Below are 23,012 nucleotides of genomic sequence, written 5' to 3' on the forward strand. Positions count from 1 at the left end.
ATAACCCTTAAAAATAATTAGACAGACCTTGACGTTCACTCATTAATGACCTTGACTTTGAAGTTCAGATTATTGAAATTTTCATTGTTTTGGCTGTAACTGGCTGTAACTTTGCTATTATTGAAGGGATCAACTTCATATTATAACAGAACATACTTAAGGACAAGACCTTGTTGTTTATCAAACACTCTTAAATGACCTTGACCTTGGAAGGTTAAATTACTGAATTTTCTCAGATTTGTGCATTAAATGACCATATATATTAATTGGTGTGTGTGTGTGTGTATATATATATATATATATATCATCATCATCATCAACAACAACAACAACAACAACACGTGTCACCACTACCTGTCACCACCACCACGTGTCACCACCACAATGTGTCACCACCACATGTCCCCACCAAGTGACACCACGTGCCATCACATGTCGACACCACGTGTTACCACGTGACACCACTACGTGTCACCATCACGTGACACCATTTGTCACCACCACGTGCCATCACATGTTGTCACCACCACGTGACACCAGATGTCACCACCAGGTGACATCATGTGTCGACACCACATGTCACCACCACGTGACACCACATGTCATCACCACGTGATACCACGTGTCACCACCACATGACACCATGTGTCACCACCACGTGACACCACATGCCATCACATGTCGACACCATGTGTCCACTTGTCACCACCTTGTGCCAATACATGTGACCACCACGTGACACCACCACGTAACCCCATGTGTCACAACCACTTGTCACCACCATGTGTCATCACATGTGACCACCACGTGACACCACCACGTAACCCCATGTGTCACAACCACGTGACACCACCACGTGTCACCAACACCACCTGTCACCAACACCAAGTGTCACCAACACCAGGTGTCATCACCACCTCCATGTGTCACCACCACATGTCATCGCCACGTGTCACCACCACGTGACACAACGTATATCTATTTATAGAATTTTCTATTTATAGAATTGCGTGTTTCTATTGATAGAATTGCGTGTTTCTATTTATAGAATTTTCTATTTTTAGAATTGCTTGTTTCTATTTATATATATATATATAAATTAGTATATTTAGAGATTTTGTTCAAACATTTCTTTGTTATACCCCCACAAACGAAGTTTAGGGGGGTATATAGGAGTCAGCTTGTCGGTCGGTTGGTCCACATCATGGACCACATCATGATTTCGGGACGATAACTAGAGTTTGGAATGAGGTATTGTAATCAAACTTGGTATATAGCAACCTTATATGGAAACTCCGGTTGGTATTGCATTTGGACCCCCTGGGGTCAAGGTCAAGGTCACCGTTACTAAAAATAGAAAAATGGTTTCCGGACAATAACTAGAGTTAGGAATGAGATATTGTTATCAAACTTGGCAATAGCAAGCTTATATTAAGACCTGGGTTGGTATTGCATTTGGGCCCTCTGGGGTCAAGGTCAAGGTCACTGTTACAAAAAATAGAAAAATGGTTTCCTGACAATAACTTGACTTAGGAATGACTTACTGTAATCAAACTTGGTGTATAGCAAGCTTATATGAAGACCTGGGTTGGTATTGCATTTGGACCCCCTGGGGTCAAGGTCAAGGTCACTGTTAGGAAAATAGACAAATGGTTTCCTGACAATAACTAGAGCTAGGAATGAGATATTGTAATCTAATTTGGTGTAAAGGAAGCTTATATGAAGATCTGGGTTGGTATTGCATTTGGACCCCCTGGGGTCAAGGTCACCGTTACTAAAAATAGAAAAATGGTTTCCGGACAATAACAAGAGTTAGGAATGAGATATTGTTATCAAACTTGGCGTATAGCAAGCTTATATGAAGACCTGGGTTGGTATTGCATTTGGGCCCTCTGGGGTCAAGGTCACTGTTACTAAAAATAGAAAAATGGTTTCCGGACAATAACTTGACTTAGGAATGACATACTGTAATCAAACTTGGTGTATAGCAAGCTTATATGAAGACCTGGGTTGGTATTGCATTTGGGCCCCCTGGGGTCAAGGTCAAGGTCACCGTTAGGAAAAATAGACAAATGGTTTCCTGACAATAACTAGAGCTAGGAATGAGATATTGTAATCTAATTTGGTGTAAAGGAAGCTTATATGAAGATCTGGGTTGGTATTGCATTTGGACCCCCTGGGGTCAAGGTCAAGGTCACTGTTACCAAAAATAGAAAAATGGTTTCCGGACAATAATAGACTTAGGAATGACATACTGTAATCAAACTTGGTGTATAGCAAGCTTATATGAAGACCTGGGTTGGTATTGCATTTGGACCCCCTGGGGTTAAGGTCAAGGTCACCGTTAGGAAAAATAGACAAATGGTTTCCGGACAATAACTAGAGTTAGGAATGAGATATTGTAATCTAATTTGGTTTAAGGGAAGCTTATATGAAGACCTGGGTTGGTATTGTATTTGGACCCCCTAGGGTCAAGGTCACCGTTACAGTGTTACTAAAAATAGAAAAATGGTTTCCGGACAATAACAAGAGTTAGGAATGAGATATTGTTATCAAACTTGGCGTATAGCAAGCCTATATGAAGACTTTGGTTGGTATTGCATTTGGGCCCCCTGGGGTGAAAGTCAAGGTCACCGTTACGAAAAATGGTTTTCGGACAATAACTAGAGTTAGGAATGAGATATTGTAATCTTATTTGGTGTATAGGAAGCTTATATGAAGACCTGGGTTGGTATTGCATTTGGACCCCCTAGGGTCAAGGTCACTGTTACAGTGTTACTAAAAATAGAAAAAATGGTTTCCTGACAATAACTAGAGTTAGGAATGAGATATTGTAATCAAACTTGGTGTATAGCAAGCTTATTTCGAGACCCCAGTTGCGATTACAATTAATTGAAATATTTCTTTGTACACAGTTGATAGTTTGTGTTCAAATTTTTCTTCAGACTACTATTTTTTTCAAAAAGTCAAAGTTGTTGGTGGGGGTATTGATCACCTTCAGTGATAGGTCTAGTTTGCTTTTAGAGAAAGTAAAAAGTCCAGCGTTGCCCCCGCCCGGCGGTGGCTCTTGTTACTTGTCGCCATCCTCTATCCTCATTATTGCAGGTTATTTGCCTGTAAGTCTATGCTGGTTTAAGAGGGTAGATGTTACCTTAAATAACACACAATAATTTGTCATTTGATCATGAATAATTGTTTAATAATATTCACCCAAAGTTACGAAAATGACGTTCGTGATTGTCGCCGTCAAAGTTATACAAAGTTATCGTGTATTTAGATGCTTTAATTGTATTGTTTTAATTTTGTTTGATGCCATATTATTATTCACGATTATGAATTTATAAATTAGATCTCATAGATAACTCACCGGTTTGTCACCGGATATTATGAAATGTTCGTTATCATTTTAACCATGTACGAGGGTTGTCCAAAAACTTCGTGCACTGCAGTTATTGTCGTGAGATTTATTGATAAAAACAAATGAATTATATATCACTTGAAGGGGAAATCTGTCTCAAATAAGAAAACAAAAGAAAAAGCCGGCTAACCGGCGTGTTGTGTAAAAGAATGGTCATTAAGTTACCTTAGTAACGTTATACCGGCGCACGGCAAAAAATTGGGTTAGTTCATTACTGTAATTGTATTAATTGTTTGTTGCTTGTAAAGTGGCATTTGCTTTTTAGCTCGACTATTCGATAAGAATAAGTAGAGCTATTGTAGTCACCCGAGCGTCGGCGTCAGCGTCAGTGTCGGCGTCTGCGTCAGCGTAACCACTTATGTTAAAGTTTTTGTAATAGTTCAAATATTTTCAAAGTCCATTGACATATGGCTTTGAAACTTTGCACACTTGTTCACCATCATGACCCCAACCTGTAAACAGGAGGAGGTAACTGTATCAAGCATTTTTTTTTACTATCAAGCACTAAGAATAGTCGAGCGTTGCTGTCCTACCGACAGCTCTTGTTTATGTTATAATTTGTTTTACTGTCATAAGAGGAATGATTGATGTAAAGTATTTTATAGTTTTTATTGTTCTTATGCAACGGACATATTACATATCCCACCAGTGAACGAATATATTGGACAACCCCGTCACATAGTCCGGCATTACGGACGGACGTCTGCCTGACCGGTTGTCATCATCTACCGGCTCTCGCCCTTCTACAGAGCGTTTGTGCCATTTAAAAATCAGCCTTAGTGACGCTGAACTTGTCCCACTTGCCCCTTCAAGGTGTTTGTAGGTATCTGTCGGTGTTTTACCAATACTCGCGCACAATATAATGATCGTCCGTATTTCCAGACGTTTTGCGACTGACATTTTCACGTAATCACAATATTGACAACCTCACACAAATGTTTGTTTACGACCGTTACAATAGGGCAAATGACGTCATATTTTCTAGTAACGTTAGGAACACGTACACATACTTTTCCCTGAATTTTAATGTTTATATGTAGTGTTTAAAGAATACCGTGATGCATCAAAGTAATGAACTAACCCAATTTTTTTGTCGTGCGCCGGTATTACGTTACCAAGGTAACTGTTTGACGATTCGTTTTCACGACATGCCGGTTACACGTTTTTTCTTTTGTTTTCTCATTTGAGACATATCTCGCCTTCAAGTGATATATAATTAATTTTTTTCTATCAAATAACTGCAGTGCACGAATTTTTTGGACAGCCCTCGTATTGAAAGTGAAGTGTTTTTATCATTGAAAAATTACATATTCTTTTTCATATTAATATCACAATGTAATACTTTCATATTATCACCATGTTTGTAGTGTGCACAATTTTTGTATTATTTATGTAGAATTATTTATGTAGAATTTATCGTTGTGACGTGGTTTGGGTTAAAATTGAAAGGTTCGTTATCTGATTTTAAGGGTTTATGTTTGCAATATGCACTCCCAGCACATTAAATGTTCCATGAAAATTAGTATATCATGCCAAAAATGAAACATTTTGTAGTTATATTAACAACATCATTGAAACTGAAATATGCTGAGAAAAGGTTTGTGATGAAAGGTTTGTGCGGTGATATATTTTACTCGATGCCGCATACACTATGCTTGTTTGTAAAAGGCTGCGGTTAACAAACATTATGTACAGTGATCCGCGGATTTCGAGGTCCTCGAACAACTTTTGAGAACGAGGTAAATCCGAGGAGAAAATTTGGGGGGTGGGGGCTTCTTTCGCCGAGTTTGCTACCGTCTATTGTCTGCTGATTGTAAATGTTTAGACCGTACCGTAAATATTTAGACCGTACCACTTTTCGGGTATGTTCAGTTATTGTCGCTATTAAAGTAAGCCAATGAACGATGGCGTTAAATATACCGACAGTCTTTCTGTAGTTGAAGAAAGCAAAACAAAATGTCGGCCGATTAGCAAGAAAGATATTTTTTACATGAAAAATGGCAGCAATTAACTCCAACAACGCTTCGAAGATCAAAGTCTGCGACAAAAATGTTAAAAATAAGTTTAATTTGAAAATTATGGTTAGAGAACACAGTTAATGTGAATATCAGATCAACCGAGACAACCGTCCACATTGGTGACTATTTCGTCAAAATAAATATTCCTAGACAAGCTTTGTGTCGACTATGTTTAAAACAAATTAATCATGTTAGTCGAGGGTTCGTTGCAATCGAGGATCATGTCAAATCGGTTAAACACAAAGAGTTGCTAATGTGCAAAATATCTAGTAGGGTAGATCATCTAAGATGTATATATTACATTATAGATACTGATTAATTTCATTGAAATTAAAGTCTGCCTTAACTTTGTTACTGCCAGTCAAAGTAATACAATTTTAGTTAATGAAAATATTTGATAAAGCACTAAAAGGAAATGCATTTTAGACCATCTGAAAAGGATGAAAACACAGGAGCTTCCGGGGGCTTTGCCCCCTGGACCCCCACCAGGGCTCTGCCCTGGACCTACATGGGGGGCCTACGCGGCCCCCATAACCCCTCGCGTTTAATTTTTCTCTTTTTTCCAAATTGTCTGTTGGCATCCCTGCATGTACTATGAAGTCATTTGGGTTGAAACGTTTCAAATCTTTCTATAATGGTGGCTTATTATTCTCAGCGCATGTTATATATAAACATGATCGAGAATTTCCATCAAAATCCTTTGGCAAGTGATTTTGATACTTTTCATGATTATTAAATTTCAAGAAAATTTGCTGTTGCCTACTGAATCACAAACGATGTTGTTTTTAAATGAAATAAGCGAATATTTATTTTTTATGATGTTTATCAATACCATGTTGGATTACAAACAAGGAAAGGTTTCGTGACCATTAGTCACGAACCTTTCCTAGGATAGTTTATAAGAATAAAATAATATTTCTAATCCTGTAATGTATATAGTATTTAAGAAAAATCTTGTGAGTATATATCTTGTTTATACAGAAAAAGAACGTCAAATGAATGTCTGATTTTTACATTACAATTGAAAAAGATTTATGTTAAGAATAAACCTCGTACTCGCCTGAAAAGAACAACATATATACATTATATTTGTGTGATTATGAAGAGAATTAAAAACAATTCTATAAATATAAATTATTATGATGAGGGAATCATAATAAATTAAACATTTAACTCAATGACAGGTTCGTTATTTTGGGCCACAAACCTTTCAATAAAAAAACCCCATCTTTTTCAAGCTAGACGAATGAAGCTTCTGAGCCGACATTTATGCTAAAGTTTAAACCTGAAAACATGCGGAATTCAGTAAAAGAATAAAACAAGAAGATTCTGAAAAATATCCAAAATGTATTAAATACAAGCATGAAAAAATAAGTTGCTTCTTCAATGTAGTGAAATTGTGATTAACCTTATGAAAACTAATATTTGCATCACATTTCAATGGCCAGTAGGCTAAGAAAAGATATAGCTGAACCCAAGGACACACCCTAAAAGGTTATGAATTCAAAAGCAACAAGATTTTCGCGGAGGTCATTTGAATAATTGGGAGGTGACGACATTGAATTGGTCAATTTTTTGTTTGCTGCAAAAATGCAGTTTCAGTGAATAACGAACGTATCATAATCGAAATTGACACCAGTCCTATAACTTGATATGCTTGCGTAATATAGCTTATGTTTTATACTAGCTGAATGTTTCTCTTCGTAAAAAGCTTATGTTTATTTGTTGTAAAAGTAGAATCTAGTATTATTACCATATTGATACGTTCTCATTGGATTGAATAAGTTGTTATAGAGTTCAGAAAACATTTATTACTTGTTTTACTACAGATGCCAATTTAATATCATTTTTATACGCCCGTTTGAAAAACGGGACGTATTATGGGAACGCCCCTGGCGGGCGGGCAGGCAGGCGGGCGGCGTCCAATTTTGTCCGGAGCATATCTCCTACATGTATGGAGGGATTTTAATGAAACTTCATAGAAATGTTCACCACTATGAGGAGCAGTGTCGCGCACATAAACCAGGTCTCTAGGTCAAAGGTCAAGGTCACACTTAGAGCTCATTGAAAAATGCTTGTCCGGAGCAAAACTTCCACATGTATAGAGGGATTTCAATATTACTTGGCACAAATGTTCACCATTGTGAGGCGGAGTGTGGCGTGCAAGATTCACGTCCTTGCGGCCAAGGTCAAGGTCATACATAGAGGTCAAAGTTCAGATAAAAATATGAAGATGTGTATATGGACCATTTAATCATCATTTATTGAGGGATTGTAACACAAATGGTCATTATCAAGACTATGGCTGTGATACATATAATTTAGGTCAATATATACAAGGTCAAGGTCACTAAAGATGATGAAATATCCGGGCGGCGTCCAATTTTGTCCGGAGCATATCTCCTACAAGTATGGAGGGATTTTAATGAAACTTCATAGAAATGTTCACCACTATGAGAAGCCATGTCACGCACATGAACTAGGTCTCTAGGTCAAAGGTCAAGGTCACACTTAGAGCTCATTAAAAAACGCTTGTCCGGAGCAAAACTTCCACATGTATAGAGGGATTTCAATATTACTTGGCACAAATGTTCACCATTGTGAGGCGGAGTGTCGCGCACAAGATTCAGGTCCTTGCGGCCAAGGTCAAGGTCACACATAGAGGTCAAAGTTCAGATAAAAATATGTTGATGTGTATATGGACCATTTAGTCATCATTTATTGAGGGATTGTAACACAAATGGTCATTATGAAGACTATGGCTGTGATACATATAATTTAGGTCAATATATACAAGGTCAAGGTCACTAAAGATGATGAAATATCCAGATTTTGTCCGGAGCATATCTCCTACACGCATGGAGGGATTTTAATGAAATTTCATATAAATGTTCACCATTATGAGAAGCCATGTCACGCAAATGAACTAGGTCTCTAGGTCAAAGGTCAAGGTCACACTTAGAGCTCATTGAAAAACGCTTGTCCGGAGCAAAACTTCCACATGCATAGAGGGATTTCAATATAACTTGGCACAAATGTTCACCATTGTGAGGCGGAGTGTCGCACTTAAAATTCAGGTCCCTGCAGCGAAGGTCAAGGTCACACATAGAGGTCAAAGTTTAGATAAAAATATGAAGATGTGTATAGGGACGATTTAATCATCATTTATTGAGGGATTGTAACACAAATGGTCATTATCATGACTACAGCTGTGACACATGTACTTTAGGTCAATATATGCAAGGTCAAGGTCACTAAAGATGGTGAAATATCCAGATTTTGTCTGGAGCATATCTCCTACATGTATGGAAGAATTTTTATAATACTTTATGGAAATGTTCACCACCATGATATGTATTGCTCCATGCATGATCCAGGTCAAAGGTCAAGGTCACACTTAGAGTTCATTGAAAAACGCTTGTCCGGAGCAAAACTTCTACATTCATAGGGGGATTTCAATATAACTTGGCACAAATGTTCACCATTGTGAGGCTGAGTGTCGCACGCAAAATTCAGATCCCTGCGACCAAAGTCAAGGTTACACATAGAGGTCAAAGTTCAGATAAAAATATGAAGATGTGTATAGGGACCATTTAGTCATCATTTATTGATGGATTGTGGCACAAATGGTAACTATCATGACTACAGGTGTGACACATTTAATTTAGGTTAATATTTGCATGGTCAAGGTCACTGGAGATGATTAAATATCTAGATGTTGTCCGGAGCATATTTTCTACATGCATGTAGGAATTTTAATGTTACTTTATAGAATTGTTCACCACCATGAGACGTAGTGCCCTGCACATGAACCAAGTCTCTAGGTCAAAGGTGAAGGTCACAGTTAGAGCTCATAGAAAAACGCTTGTCTGGAGCAAAACTTCTACATGCATAGAGGGATTTCAATATAATTTGGCACAAATGTTCATCATTGTGAGGCTAAGTGCCGTGCATAAAATTCAGGTCCCTGCGACCAAGGTCAAGGTCACACATCCTGTGCATATCTTCCCTACTGATTTGTTTTAAGGTTCATCTAACAACCCAGTGCCAAGAATAAAAACTTGCTTGCTAGATAACACTTATCCATAATGCCCCCATCTCCATCTAAAGCTTCCTTAAAACAGGCGTATTTTGTGACTATGGCACCCTTGTTGAGAAATGAAGAGATTACTATAGCTATCATTAGGTAATGAATATAATTGTATTTGAATGTCTTTATCCGAACTTTATATCTGGATATGTATTCAAATGTCTATATCCGAACTTTATATCTGAATATAAATGTGTCTATATTAGCATCAAAATTTTTTGATTTGACAATGAAAGGTTCGTTATTTTATATACCATATCTGAATTGAAAAAGAAAGTGAATGTATGATTAAAATCTTAGCACCAGCAATGTATTTGATCTGGTAGACTGTTCTACTTCTTGATACATGTTTATCTTTAAATTGAGGTGTTAATGTTTAATTTGTTTTAGACTGATATGCTGTATTGCTATATCTTAACTTACTATTATTTTACATTAAATACTATTTGATACTTTATTTTACTCCAAAGTTTGAACCAGTATACTATAAAGTCAAGAAAGATAATGGGTTTTATACTAAATATCATTGTCGGATGTCTATATGCATGTTTTTGGGTATTAAAGTGGGCTTCTTTTTTGGTTTGCGTTTATAATTGAAAGGTTTGTTAGTTTTACATAGTACATGTACTTAAATTTTAGCAAGGTGATCATTTACCTAATAATAAAGCATTTACAACGCATACAATTGCTAGCAGTGATACTACGGTTTTTATTTATGACAAGAACTAGTATTAATTACACTTGGTTGTAGCTCTTATAATAATGAGACAAATCGTAATCACAGTTTAGCAGTATATCTTGATTTGCACTTTTTGCATATGAGTATTTAAAGAAGTATATAAGCTTATTTAAGCAAGTAATTCGTGATATCAATTGTACAATTAGAAATCTATGTATTATGTGATATTTAAAAGTAAATTCCAATAAGATATCATCAATGTAATTATAAACAGCCCTTTTTAAAGCAAAAGGTACATTGTCACGAACATTTCTGGAATTTAAAAAGGTAAAATGGATACACTTTTTAAACCGCCGATTTAAAAAAACTACTTTTATGATATTGAAAATAATTTCAGTACAACTTCACAGATGGATTAAGTTTGTAAAAAGACTAACAGTTTTGCGTTTTTTCGAATCTGTATTTTTTATCAAATTTTGATATAGGTGTAAATTTTAACTGAGAATGGCCGTGCACTGTCATGCATATATTTTGATGTCATTAATTTGCATTTTACTTTTTCTTGTCGAGTGCATAACTCGAAAATTAGTTGTTGGAATTCAATAAAACTTCATACAATGGTCAAGCGCAATGAGAGGAAGTGCAGTGTACAATAACCAAATCTTCAGTATTGCAGAGTTAATGCCCTTTGTTCCTTTTCCTTGTCCGGTGCATAACTTAATCAAAGTGCTGAAGGCACTGCAGTTAGGACGTACTTGAAGGATCAAAATGGCCATTTTTTACTTTTTCGTTGGCAGATAATTCAATGAGTGAAGGGTGTTGCCGATTGATAAATATAAAGTGCACAATTCAGTAAATGAACAGTGGTCTATGACATACATGTTCAAAATATAATATTTAGGTTACATGTACATGTTGGTCCATCACAATCTGTTATTGGCCCTTTTTAGCTCGACTTTTTTTTTTTTTTTTTTTTTTTTAAAGTAGAGGTATTGTGATAGTCCTGGCGGCGTTGCCGTTGCTGGTGCTGTTGCCGTCCGAAAACTTGTACCTGGATCATAACTTTTTTATTTCTTGGCATATTGTCTTCATACTTGGCCATAACAACCCTTGGGAAAAGACCTTTCAGTAGACCACACCAACCCTGACCTTCATCTATAAATGACCTTGACCTTCAAGGTCAAAAGTCAAATTTTGCTTGTTCTTACTTTGGCTGTAACTTTGTTATTTTTGAATGGATTGTCTTCAAACTTGAACATAATAATCTTCAAGGATAGCCCTTTAAAATAACCAGACAGACCTTGACCTTCACTCATAAATGACCTGGACTTTGAAGGTCAAGTAATTGAAATTTTCATTGTTTTGGCTATTATTGGCTGTAACTTTGTTATTTTTGAATGGATTGTCTTCAAACTTGAACATGTCAATCTTCAAGGATAGCCCTTAAAAATAACCAGACAGACCTTGGCCTTCACACATAAATGACCTTGACTTTGAAGGTCAAATTATTGAAATTTTCATTTTTTTGGCTATTATTGGCTTTCACTTTGTTATTTTTGAATGGATTGACTTCAAACTTGAACATAATAATCTTCAAGGATAGCCCTTAAAAATAACCCCACAGACCTTGATCTTCACTCATAAATGACCTTGACTTTGAAGGTCAAATTATTGAAATTTTCATTTTTTAGCTCACCTGAGCATATGCTCAGGGTGAGCTATTAGGATCACTCTTCGTCCGTCGTACGTCGTCCGTTGTCCGTTCACACTTTTCAAACGACATCTCCTCTGAAACCATAAGGCTGATCATAATGAAACTTCACAGGGATGTTCCTTGTGTGAAGCCTTAACAAAGTTGTTCAAAGAATTCCATTTCATGCAGAACTCTGGTTGCCATGGCAACCAAAAGAAAAAACTTTAAACATCTTCTCCTAAAGAACCCAAAGAGCTAGAGCATAGATATTTGGCATGAAACATGTTCTAATGGATGTCTACCAAGTTTGTTCAAATAAAAGCCCTGGGGTCAAAATTGGCCCCGCCCCAGGGGGTCATTGATTTTCCCTATATGCATATAGTAAAAACTTAAAAAAATTTCTTTTAAAGAACCCAAAGAGCTAGAGCTAAGATATTTAGCATGAAACATGTTCTAATGGGTGTCAACCAAGTTTGTTGAAATAAAAGCCCTGGGGTCAAAATTGGCCCCGCCCCAGGGGGTCTTTGATTTTCCTTATATGCATATAGTAAAAACTTTAAAAAATCTTCTTTAAAAGAACCCAAAGAGCTAGAGCTAAGATATTTAGCATGAAACATGTTCTAATGAGTGTACCAAGTTTGTTCAAATAAAAGCCCTGGGGTCAAAATTGGCCCCGCCCCGGGGGTCATTGATTTTCCCTATATACATGTAGTAAAAACTTAAAAATCTTCTTTTAAAGAACCCAAAGAGCTAGAGCTAAGATATTTAGCATGACACATCTTATAATAGGTGTCTACCAAATTTGTTCAAATAAAAGCCCTGGGGTCAAAATTGGCCCCGCCCCAGGGGTCATTGATTTTCCCCTTTATACATAGAGTAAAAACTTAAAAATCTTCTATTAAAGAACCCAAAGAGCTAGAGCTAAGATATTTAGCATGAAACATGTTCTAATGGATGTTTACCAAGTTTGTTCAAATAAAAGCCCTTGGGTCAAAATTGGCCCCGCCCTAGGGGGTCATTGATTTTCCCTATATTGCATATAGTAATTAAAAACTTAAAAATCTTCTTTTAAAGAACCCAAAGAGCTAGAGCTTAGATATTTAGCATGAAACATGTTCTAATGGGTGTCTACCAAGTTTGTTCAAATAAAAGCCCTTGGGTTAAAATTGGCCCTGCTAGGGGGAGGGGGGAGGGGGGCAAAAGTCATTGTTTTTCATTATTTGTGTATAGTAAAAAGTTAACATCATGAAACATCTTCTAATGGGTGTCTTGCAAGTTTGTTCAAATAAAAGCCCTTTGGTTTAAACTGGCCCCGCCCTGGGGGTCTATGTACAGGTGAGCAACCCCAGGGCCATCATGGCCCTCTTGTTTAGTTGTAACTTTGCTATAATTGAAAGGATTGACTTCATATTGTAACAGAACATTCTTAAGGACAAAACCTTCATGTTTATCAAACTCAAATTGACTTGGGCTCTTAAAAGACTGAAGGTTAAAAGATTGAAGGTTAAATTACTGAATTTTCACTGACTTGTGCATTAAATGTCCATATATATTTATTGGTGTGTATGTATATAGAAATGCGTATATATAAATATGCGTATTTATATAAATGCGTATATATATATATATATATTTATATATATATCTGCGTGTGTGTGTATATATATATATATATATATATATAATATATATATATATATATATATATATATATATATATATTAATGCGTAATGCGTTTTTCCCCCACAAGTACAAGTCTGTACGGAATGAACATGGATATTTATCCATATTACTTATTATTCCTCCATATTCCTTTTGGGAGCATAAATTATAATAACATGCTAAATCTCCATATGGTTCTGTATCAGATACCACAGTATGATGAACCTTGCTTTTTATTTTTTGAGTAATATCAAAATAAAAACAAAAAGGGGGTCAGCCTTTGTCCCTATGGTGAAAAATAAAAAGGGGACAAATAAAAAATTTTTCTAGTTTCAATTCTCTGGTTTTTTACTTTTCAAAAAACAGGAAAGTAAAATACTTAAATAACTTTGAGTATGCTAGCTCTAAAGTATGTCATTGCAAACTTACAAATTTTTACCCCAAAACGGTTTGGGGTGGTTTGGGAGCCCACCCATTGGTGCGGTGGTCCACTTTCCTTTTCAATTTTTTCTTGCCCGGAGAAAATTTTAAGATAAGGTTTGGGAATTAATATAATGTGGATCTGCATTCTAAGAAAATTTTCTAAAATGTATTAAACAGACTTATAATGAAACCCAATGACTTTTGTAAAACCCTTAAGCTTCATAGTTTTTGACTTCTACAAGAACAAGATTCACTTACCTGATTATTCTGAAAGAACACTGTATTGACACTTATTGACTTTGCAATTTAGCTAATAGAAATGTTAAACTTACCTTATTGTATAGCAGAAAACTGATTTTCTTTTTACATTTTCTGTGTAGCAGACGTCCAGTGACAGACATCTTTGAAATCTGTCACTTCATATTTTATATTGAAGATTTCTTATTGTTAATATCAATTTCAGTCAAATTCAATTCAAGAACATAATTTATGTAAAGTTTATGATTGATTAAGGTCAGAAATCCTTTAGTATTCACTACATGTTTTTGTAAATTAACGATTTTCGTATGTAGATTTTATATGAGATTTCAATATGGCTGCCATTGAAATCCAAGATTTCAGATTCAGAAATCCGGCCATCTGTCCATTGGAGGATTTCCGGATTTCTGTTGTTTCATTGGTGGATTTCAAACACCGAACCTTATAAAAGTCAGAATCCAACCAATGTTGTCACTTCGGTCTTGACCAAGTAATGTAAATTAAAGTTGTAAAACCGCCAAAAGTTCAAATTCAGTAAACATCTTACAAACGACATTGTTATCCAAACTTGTAAGTTTGTATGTATTTAAATCCAATATTAGTAACTCACTAGACACTGTTGTTGCCGAAATACTTGTTGTAAACTTAGAAAACTGTATAAGAATTGTATTTATTTTCCCCATCCTGACATACGCTTACAATAACTTCATACAATGGTCAAGCACATTGAGAGGATATGCAGTGCACAAGAACCATAACTCCATATTCACTAATTACAGAGTTATTGCCCTTTGTTACTTTTCCTTGTCCGGAGCATATCTTGAAAACTACTAGTTGGAATTGAAAACAACTTAATACAATGGTCAAGCACAATAAGGGGAAGTGCAGTGCACAAGAACCATAACTCTATCTAAAGTAAATACAGAGTTATTGCCCTTTGTTACTTTTCCATTGCTTTCTTTTGTCTGAACCATAACTTGAAGACTAATTGTTGGAATTCAATATAACTTCATACAATGGTGAAGCACATTAGAGGAAGTGCAGTGCACAAGAACCATAACTCTATCTAAAGTAATTACAGAGTTATTGCCCTTTGTTACTTTTCCTTGTACGGAGCATAACTTGAAAACTACTTGTTGGAATTCAAAACAACTTCATACAATGGTCAAGCACAATAAGAGAAAGTGCAGTGCACAAGAACCATAATTAAATCTAAAGTAATTCCAGAGTTATTGCCCTTTGATACTTTTCCATTGTTTTTTTTTGTACGGAGCATAACTTGAAGACTAAAAGTTGGAATTCAGTATAACTTCATACAATGGTTAAGCACATTAAGAGGAAGTTCAGTGCACAAGAACCATAACTCCATCTTGACTAATTACAGAGTTATTGCCTTTAGTTACTTTTCCATTGCTTTTTTTGTACGGAGCATAACTTTAACTTCATACAATGGTTAAGCACATTAAGAGGAAGTTCAGTGCACAAGAACCATAACTCAATCTTGACTTATTATAGAGTTATTGCCCTTTGTTACTTTTCCTTGTCTGGAGCATAACTTGAAAACTACTGGTTGGAATTCAATACAACTTCATACAGTTGTCAAGCACATTAAGAGAAAGTGCAGTGCACAAGAACCATAACTCCAATTTGACAAAGAGTTATTGCCCTTTGATACTTTACCTTGTACAGAGCATAACTTAAAACATACTGGTTTGAATTCAAAACACATTTCATACAATGGTCAAGCACAATAGGAGGAAGTGCAGTGCACAAGAACTATAACTCTGTCCTGAGTATTTAAAGAGTTATTGCCCATTGTTATCCATTGCTTTTTTCTTGTCCAGAGCATAACTTGAAAACTGGTAGTTGGAATTCAATACTATTTCATACAATTGTCATATTGAATATATTGAGAGGAAGTGCAGTGCACAGAAACCATAACTCTTTCTTGACTCATTTAAAAGTTTTTGCCCTTTGTTACTTTTTATTGTCCAGTGCATAACTTGAAAATTAATGGTTGGAATTCAATGAACTTTATACAATGGTCAAGGCAGTGAAGATGAAGTGCAGTGCACGAAGAACCATAACTCTATTTGGACTAATTACAGTTTTGCCCTTTGTTACTTTTTGTCCAGTGTATAACTTGAAAACTAGTAGTTGGAATTCAATACAACTTTATACAATGGTCAAGCACAATGAGAGGAAGTGCAGTGTACATAATCATAACTCCACCTTCAGTATTTATAAAGTTATTGCCCTTTGTTCCTTTTCCTTGTCTTTCTGGACTTATTACAGAGTAAATTCAATAAAACTTCATCAATGGCCCAACCACATTGAAAAGGAAATGCAACATACAAGAACCACAACTATCTTCAATTGCCCACAACCATAACTTTTACAAGGTATTCTGTTACTAGTAACATCCTCATTTCCGAAGCAGTCTTGCGGGGGTATTAATCACATTTAGTGATAGTTCTAGTTGATTTTGAGTTGAATTTTGATATCAGCTGACCTACTTGTGATATATTGACACCATTTGACCTTCTTTCTTGTTTTTTGACATACAGACTTGAAATTTGGACCATGGATGTAATTTCTGATGCCAAACTGAATTTTGATAGCAGCTGACCTACTTAGGATATTTTTGATATCATTTGACTTACTTTCTTGCTTTTTGTTATACAGACTTGAAATTTGCACCAGATGACAAATTGTTTTTTTGATATCTGCTTATCTACTTCTGATATTTTTGATACCACGTGACCTACTTTTTTTGTTATGTGACATACAGACTTTAAGTTTGGACAAGGGGTGTCATTTCTGATGCTGAATTGAATTTTGATAGCAGCTGACCTACTTATGATATTTTTAATATCATTTGACCTACTTTCTTGCTTTTTGCCGTTCAGACTTGAAACTTGGACGAGAGGTGTAATTTCTGATGTTGAATTGAATTTTGATATCAGTTGGCCTAATATTGATATCTTTTACATTGACCTTTTGTCTTTTTTATGCCACCGCAGCATCTGCGATGCGGCCCCGCCCCGGGGGTCATTGATTTTCACTATAAGTACATATAGTAAAAACTTAAAATACCTTCTTGTAAAGACCCAAAAGGCCCAGAGCTTAGATATTTTGCATAAGGCATTGTCTTGTAGACACTTACTAAGATTGTTCAAATTATAGCCCTGGGGTCAAAATCGGCCCGCCCGGGGGGTCATTGAATTTCACTATATGTACATATAGTAAAAACTTTAAATACCTTCTTGTAAAGATCCAAAAGGCCCAGAGCTTAGATATTTTGCATAAGGCATTGTCTTGTAGACCCTTACTAAGATTGTTCAAATTATAGCCCTGGGGTCAAAATCGGCCCCGCCCCAGGGGTCATTGATTTTCACTATATGTACATATAGTAAAAACTTAAAATACCTTCTTGTAAAGACCCAAAAGGCCCAGAGCTTAGATATTTTGCACAAGGCATTGTCTTGTAGACACTTACTAAGATTGTTCAAATTATAGCCCTGGAGTCAAAATCGGCCCCGCCCGGGGGGTCATTGAATTTCACTATATGTACATATAGTAAAAACTTAAAATACCTTCTTGTAAAGACCCACAAGGCCTAGAGCTTAGATATTTTGCATAAGGCATTGTGTATTGAACCTCTAGCAAGATTGTTCAAATTATAGCCTTGGGGTCAAAATAGGGCCCGCCCCGGGGGTCATTGGTTTTCTTTATATGTATATTGTAAAAACTTGCTAGAAGAAATTTTTTTTAAACTTTAAAAAAATTTCTTCTAGCAATTGACAAATGCTAGAGGTTAGATATTTTGCATGAAACATTGTATAGTGAACCTCTAGCAAGATTTTTCAAATTATAGCCCTGGGGTCAAAATTGCCCATGCCACGGGGGTCATTGATTTCCAATATATACATATAGTAAAAAATCAAAAAATCTTATTGTTTGAAGGTACAAGGTTTAGAGCTTTAATATTTGTTAAATGATATCATCTATAGGTACTCTACCAAAGTTGTTGAAATTTTGCCTCTTGTGTCAAAATTAGCCCCGCCCCGGGGGCCATAGGTTTTCCTTATATGTGTATAGTAAAAACTTAAAAATCATCTTCTCTAAATTAACAAAGGCTAGAGTTAAGATATTTTGCATGAAACATTAAGTATTGAACCTCTAGCAAGATTGTACAAATTATAGTCCTGGTGTCAAAATTGGCCCACCCCCAGGGGTATTTGATTTTCACTATGTACATATAGTAAAAAATTAAAAAATCTTCTTGTCTGAAGGTACAAGGCTTAGAGCTTTGATTTTGGTACATAATATCATCTATGGGTTCTCTACTAAAGTTGTTTTAATTATGCCCCTAGTGAAAAATTGCCCTGCCCTAGAGGCGATAGTTTTCCTTATATGTATAAAGTAAAAACTTGAAAAATCTACTTCTCTGAATTGACAAAGGCTAGAGGTTAAGTTTATGACATGAGACTTTGGGAAGTGAACCTCTACTTAGATTGTTCAAATTATAGCCCTGGGGTCAAAATTGGTTCCGCCCGGGTTCATTGATTTTCATTATGTACATATAGTAAAAACAAAAAAAAAACTATTTTTGTCTGAAGGTACAAGGCATAGAGCTTTGATGTTTGCTATATAATATCATCTGTAGGTCCTCTACCCAAGTTGTTCAAATTTTTCCCCTGGTGTCAAAATCGGCCCTGCCTGGGGGCAGTGATTTTCATTATATCACATAATAAAAACAGAAAATAAAACAAATGTTTTTTGAATGGGAGAAAGCTACAGCTTAAATTTATGACTTGAAATGTTGTTTGGTGGACCTGTATCAAGATTGTTTTGAATTAAACCCTTGGGTCAAAATTTTGCCTTGCCCAAGGGGACAGTGACCTACTTTCTTGTCCTTTGATGTACAGTAATGAAATTTTGACCATGTGCACAGTTTTAGTTGTAAAACTGAACTTTTATATCAAGTGACCTAGATTTTGATTATGTGACTTACTTTCTTGTCTTTTGATGTACAGCTATGAAATTTGAACCATGTGCACAGATTAAGATGTAAAGAGAACTTTGATATCAGCTGACCTAGATTTTTACAAAGTGTCTTACTGTGTTGTCCTTTGATGTAGTCATGAAATTTAGGCTGTCGTCTGCTTATCTTTCTGCAAGGGAATGCTAGCAGTTTATAGTAATACGTTGGTTTTGCATTGGTACCGACTCATCCAGACAATAATATACATAGTTAATAAAAGACCCGTTCTTCAACAGTATTTGTTCCTACACTTCTATTGAGTGTTGTATTAATGCGGTGGCATAGCATTTTCTCAAATGCAATCTTGTTTTAGGTACAGTTATGTTACCATATAGAATGTATAAAAAATTTGTTGTCCCAAACCGTAAACTTCAAACATCTACACCTTACATATTTTATATTTGACATTTTGTGTATTCATTCACAAAAGTTATAAAAAAAATTGTCACATCAAAATTTACCCTGCTCTAAAGGTCATTTATTCTGCATTTATTCTACATAGTCTCATAGATACACACTTGCAAGTCATAGATATTTTTAACAAAGCCTTTATGGCAAAATGTTTCAAGTGTGTGATCTAGGGCCATCTTAGTGGCCCTATTGTTTATTATGAAGAAAAAAACAAAACAATCAGTGTTGTGAAAGTATATTACTAGAGGAGCAAGTTAAAGTTGAGCTGAACTTGCCGAAAGAGCTGGACTTGCCTTTTAGCAAGTTAATTTGAAAGTAATTTCCAACACTGAAAAGCAGTTGTTTCTGGTGAGCGACTCAGGGCCATCATGGCCCTCTTGTGTTTTTGAGTCCCACTATAGGGGGGGGGCATTTAGATTTAACCTTGTCCGTCCGTCTGTACAAACCCAGAGGTACTTGTATGACGTAACAGTAAATTCTCTTTGATCCTATTCATTCCGTTTTTACTTGTGTGTCTTTTTTTAAGCCTTGTGTGACTAAAAATGGCTAAAAAGATCAAAGGAAAAGTCACATAAGTACCATTTCGTAAGTACGTCCGTCGATCTCTTTTTGTGTCGCACGTAGCTCAAAAAGTAATTGACCTAGAGTCATGAAACCTTACAGGAATGTTGATCAGCATGTGAAGTTATGCACCTGGTTATTTTGATGTGGATATATTTAGTATTTTTAGAGGTATTGCCCTTGACTTAGTAAACTTTGCAATTTTCAACTTGTGTCGCACGTAACTCAAAAAATATTTGACCTGGAGTCATGAAACCTTACAGGAATGTTGATCAGCATGTGTAATTGTGCACCTGGGTATTTTTGTGTGGATATATTTAGTATTTTTAGAGTTATTGCCCTTGACTTAGTAAAACTTTGCAATTTTCAACTTGTGTCGCACGTAACTAAAAAAGTATTTGACCTAGAGTCATGAAACCTTACAAGAATGTTGCTCAGCATGTGTAGTTGTGCACCTGAATATTTTCGTGTGGATAATTTTAGTATTTTTAGAGTTATTGCCCTTGACTAAGTAAAAATTTGCAGTTTTCAACTTGTGTCGCACATAACTCAAAAAATATTTGACCTAGAGTCATGAAACTTTACAGAAATGTTGCTCAGCATGTGTAGTTGTGCACCTGGTTTTTTTTGTGTGGATATATTTAGTATTTTTAGAGTTATTGCCCTTGACTTAGAAAAAATTTCCAATTTTCAACTTGTGTCGCACATTACTAAAAAAGTATTTGACCTAGAGTCATGAAACCTTACAGGAATGTTGCTCAGCATTGTGTAGTTTTGCACCTAGGTATTTTCGTGTGGATATTTTTAGTATTTTTAGAGTTATTGCCCTTGACTTAGTAAAAATTAACAACCCAAACCAAAAGGAAAGCTTGTGGCAAGCTTGCGACAAGCTTGCGACAAGCTTGCTGCAAGCTTGTCGCAAGCTTACATTGGCTATTTATGCTTGCTGTAAGCTTGCTGCAAGCTTGCGCAAGCTCGCCAGTAGTTTCATACAGAATTCTGCAAGCTTGCGCAAGCTTATGAGAACAATTTTTATCGCAAGCTTCTTCGAAAATTTGGACTTAAAAAATATTGTGAAAGCAGGAAGATGAAAAGTAGTGAAAAATTTCTAAGTACAAAACTTGAAAATGTTTATAAAAATCATTTCACTTAAACTAATTAGCATTTATATAATATAATGGGATTCAAATGAAAACATTTATTTCATAGATTTTATCTGCCTGTTTTACATTCTATGCTTTTAAGATTCATATAACTTTATCAAATTTTTTAATTACTCAGTTATTAAAATTTTTATTACTTCAGGGTTTCTACTAGGAATTTTTATTTAAGAGTCCCAGGGACTCGTGCTCATAAAATATGAGGGTCCCAGAGAAAAATATGAGGGTCCTAATCATTTATTACTTTAAAGTAAGGTATTACTTATATATATTGTCTAGGTTTAATTCTTTACATTTATATACATTGTTCAACTACATATGCATTTCTATTGACCTTGTTATCGATAAATAAAATGAAAAAATATAAACCATTTATCATTCATTGTTCACTTTTTATTTTTTCATTTCTTTCATTTGGCTGAATGTTTTTGCAACCTGCATAAAGTCAAGATCTTTCACATCTGTCCGACTAATTTTATCAATTGTTTAACTGCATACGGACAAATGTATCTACTATTTTGGAAGTTCAAACATCCATTTTCGAGGCAAATGGATTACATTTTTTGGTTGAGACGCAATGGCTGCATTTCATATCCGTGGTCTTCTCGTTTTGGACGAGCCACGGGTAAGTTAACTTAGCCACTTTTCATTAAAAATTGGGGGAGCAGCCGACATGTTTTACGATTTAATTTTATAACAAAAAACGCATAGACTGGGACGCTTTTTAAGGTCGACTAAATTCTAGTATGCGCCGTTTTATTCCGTATTAAACTGAAATTAATTGAAAGAAAGATAACTCTGCTCATTCAATATTAGAACCCGTCTACCAAATTACGTCATTTCCTTTAAAGAAGCGGAAGGAATTTCCAAATGATATTTACGGAGGAAAAATTAATTTGCGTCCCCATGGACGCACACTTCGAGTAATTGAGGGTCCTAGGTTACTATTTTTGCGTCAAGGACGCAGGAAATGTGCGTCAATAGAAACCCTGTTACTTTCTCAAAATTATTGATTAATGCCATGTCAAAAATTAGAGAACACTTGAGACATCTGAATGATGTTCAGTAAAAAAAAGAAAATCACCCAATATCAAAATGAAATAGGAAATCAAGAGTGTTTCAGCTTATAAATTTTTAATAAAAGCTTTCAACACAATTAAACTAAGATAAAGTTAGTATTTTAAATTAGTTATTATGAAAGTTAACAAAATTCACATTTCTTAACAATTGTGAATAATACAAGCAAATATAATGAACATTTTGTATTGTCTAATGGCTTTTTTTTTTATTTCAATCACTGAATGTAAATTTTGTTTTATTTATGTGTCTTAATTTTTAATCCATTTGCACAAGTATATCCCTTCTTAAATATTAACTATCTTGTGCAGAAGTTATTATGGCATAATTAAGATTCAATTTGACATTTCATAAATTGGTCTTTTGTGAGTATTAATTGTAGACTGCTCACACATTGAAGTGATTGTAACATACTACATGTATAAACATGTGTAATTGGTCAGAGATCGGTCAAGAGTAACATTACATTTTCCCTGCAGTTTTATAATAGCCAGTGTTAAACTCACCTATCTTA

General features: G+C 35.3%; 1 protein-coding gene across 1 annotated transcript in view; it reads left to right on the forward strand.

The window, feature by feature from the left end:
- LOC132738508 (uncharacterized) overlaps window positions 1–23,012 on the forward strand; it is a gene marked incomplete at its 5' end in the record, with an annotated part of 181,797 nt that overhangs the window by 66,083 nt on the left and 92,702 nt on the right.

Source organism: Ruditapes philippinarum, unplaced genomic scaffold, assembly GCF_026571515.1.
Source record: "Ruditapes philippinarum isolate M1 unplaced genomic scaffold, ASM2657151v2 ctg1332_1_1_1_1, whole genome shotgun sequence".
Lineage (NCBI taxonomy): Eukaryota > Metazoa > Mollusca > Bivalvia > Venerida > Veneridae > Ruditapes > Ruditapes philippinarum.